We start from the raw sequence: 3,411 nt of genomic DNA, 5'->3' as shown, positions 1-3,411 counted from the left end.
CAAGGCTGCCCACTTTCTCCCTACCTATTCAATATAGTACTTGAAGTCCTAGCCAGAGCAACCTGACAACAAAAGGAGATCAAGGGGATACAAATTGGTAAGGAAGAAGTCAAAATACCATTATTTGCAGATGATATGATTGTATTCATAAGTGACCCTAAAATGTCCACCAGAGAACTCCTAAACCTGATAAACAGCTTCAGTGCAGTAGCTGGATATAAAATTAACTCAAACAAATCAGTGGCCTTCCTCTACATGAAGGACAGACGGGACGAGAAAGAAATTAGGGAAACAACACCCTTCACAATAGTCACAAATAATATAAAATACCTCGGTGTAACTCTAAGGAAGTGAAAGATCTGTATGACAAGAACTTCAAATCCCTAAAGAAAGAAATGATGTCATTTCTAAAGTTAACACTATTCATTGTAAATTTTCAAAATTGCTATTGTCTCAGGGTTTCTGTTGCTATGAAAAGACGCTAAGACCACCATGGTAACTCTTTCGTTGTTGTTGTTGTTGTTGTTGTTGTAAAAGGTTTCATTAGCTGTTTTTTTCTTTTCTTTTTCATTAATGAATTTATTTATTCACGTTACATCCTGAATAAAGGCCCCCCCCTTCTCCCAGTCTCGCCTTCCCACCCACTTCCCCCACACCTCATTCTCCTTAGAGAAGGGGAGCCTCTCCCGCCCCTGCCCCACCCTGGCTAAGTGCCTCCTCTCCCACTGAGGTCAGACAAGGCAGCCCAGCTATGGGAAAGGTATCCAAAGGCAGAGTCAGAGAGAGACCCTGCTGCAATTCTTGGGGGACCTATGTGAAGTCCAAGCTGCACGTCTGGTATACATCCAGCCCCTACATGCTCTTTGGTCAGTGTCAGTGAGCTGCCATGGGCCCAGGGTAGTTAGCTCTGTAGGTCTTCTGGAACCACAGCAATTCTTATGCAGTAAAAACATTTAATTGGAGCTGGCTTACCGTTTTAGAGGGTTAGACCATTGTTGTCATGGCAGAAGCATGGAGGTATGCAGGCAGACACAGTGCTGGAGAAGGAGCTGGAATTTTTTTTTTTAATGGGATATCTAAAGTTTCACAAAAGAGGCAGAAGAAGTAGATTGAGGTTTATTAAGCACATCAATTATTAATTCATCACATTTATGAACCTAATTTTCTCGTTTTCTTTTTTTTCCCCAATTTTTATTAGGTGTTTACTTCATTTACATTTTAAATGCTACCCCAAAGCCCCCTATACCCTCCCACCCCCCGCTTACCTACCTACCCACTCCCTCTTCTTGGCCCTGGTGTTCCCCTGTGCTGGGTCATATAAAGTTTGCAAGACCAAGGGGCCTCTCTTCCCAATGATGGCTGACTAGGCCATCTTCTGCTACATATGCAGGAGCTGGAAATTTTACATCTGGATCTGCAGGAAGCAAGTCTTCTGTGACTGTGAGCCTGGGCTTGAACTTCTGAGACCTCAAAATCCTCCCTACAGTGACACATTTCCTCCCTACAGTGACACATTTCCTCCAACAAGGCCATATCTTCTAATTATGCCACTCTCTATGGGCCAAGCATTCAAACACAGAGTGGATGGGAGCTATTCCTATTCAAACTACCACAGTAGCTTTATCTTTTTGATGAAGTCTACTAAAACTCAATCTATTAATTTCCAGAACTGTAAGGGTAAATTGTCATGGCATGTACTGTGCTAGTAATAAAGTATCATGAGCCTTTTTATTTAAATAATGGCTCTGGCATCAGAAGCATTTGAGAAACAGATACTTTTCCCCCTCTCTGTTAAAGAGCCAAGATAGAAGAGCCACAGCACAAAAGCAAGCAAAACTTAGACTGTTGTTAAAATAAAAAATAAATAATACCTAGAATATGGTAAAAATATTTACAACAGAAACCCAGCAACTCATTGCTGTTGCACATTTCTACATCTTTTAGTTTTAGATAGAGCAGACCTTTATTTCTAAACTGAACAACAGACATTGAAAAGGGGAAGATTAACTTTGCTCGTCAGTTTACCTGGGAAGTATTAGAGAGGCCAGATTGATATACGGCATCCAGCCCAAGGGGGGGAACCACTCAGCTGCCTATTTCATTGGCTCGTATACTGATAAATCCTCAATGTAGGCTGGATTTCTTTAGCGTGCCTCAGCAACAATTCTTCAGTGACTTTCTTATGATCTTGTTAATGTGTGTTTTTTCTCAAGGGTAGTTTGAGAAACAAATTAGAACTATTATGAATACTGGAATTACAAGGGAGAAAATCCCCGATACATTATTTTGATATTATAAATAGTTCCGTGCATAACAACAAAGTAGATGAGGTTCACAATAATTTCTAGGCTAGGGCTTTGGGGGTTTTTGGATGTAGTAATTCATGAGCCTTCCAACCTTAGACTGGGGACATATTTGTAACTCACTTCATTTCTAGTAATTCATATTAAGCTGGAAAGACTCCCAGGTCATACTTTCAAGGTTTCAGAGATGTAATAGCTTCTGTTGTATTTGTGACTCTGGTGATAACTCTGAATATTAAAACTGCAATTCTGGTGATATTTACACTGGACCTAGCACTCCCAGCTCCACAGAGAATAGCCACAGCATGCTTTCAAATTCACTTTCTTTAATTTGTTTGTTGATATCCGTCTTAAAAATCAAATCTTAATAAAAGCTTAATTTCTATGCAAAGCTCCCAACTTTCTAGTGGGGGAAATTAATATGTAGCAAAATACCATTTATTTCATATCACAACAAAGTAATTAAAGGAATTTAAAACCTTAGAACTTCTATATTCAAATAAAAGTCAGTTTCAATATTGTTAAGAGTTTACATATGAATATCGTTGACTTTGCCATTGTTTGAAATATCTGGGCTTCATTTACTACAATATATTTAATCTCTGTTTTTCTATGGTGGCAAAAAGCATATACCATTGACTGTAAGTATAGAATTATGCAGCATATGTTTACAGCTAGTTCATTCTATAGGATGGAAACATTGTGTGTTTTAAGCTATGTATGTTGAGAGTTCTCCAGAGACATAAAGTTAATAGGAACGACCCACATTTATATTTATCTCTGTATATCTTTAATGTAGGGAATTGACTTAGGTAGTTTTGGAGATTGCCTTGGTTACTTTTCTGTTGCTGTGATTGAACACCATGGCCAAGGCAACTTATAAAGGAGAGTGTTTGCTTGGGTTTACAGTTTCAGAGCGTTAGAGTTCATGATGGTGGAGCTAAGGTGTGGCAGCAAAAACAGCTGCAACCTCATATCTTGATCCCAGAGAACACAGTGAGAATGGCACAAGTTCTTTTTTTTTTTTTTTTTTTTTTTTTTAAGTATTTAGAAGTACTAGCTTGTTTGGCCAATAAACTGAGGCACACAAGGCAATGCAGCTGGTGGA

This window comes from Mus pahari, chromosome 3 (genome assembly GCF_900095145.1).
Source record: "Mus pahari chromosome 3, PAHARI_EIJ_v1.1, whole genome shotgun sequence".
NCBI classification, from domain to species: domain Eukaryota; kingdom Metazoa; phylum Chordata; class Mammalia; order Rodentia; family Muridae; genus Mus; species Mus pahari.
This window is presented reverse-complemented; position numbering follows the sequence as displayed.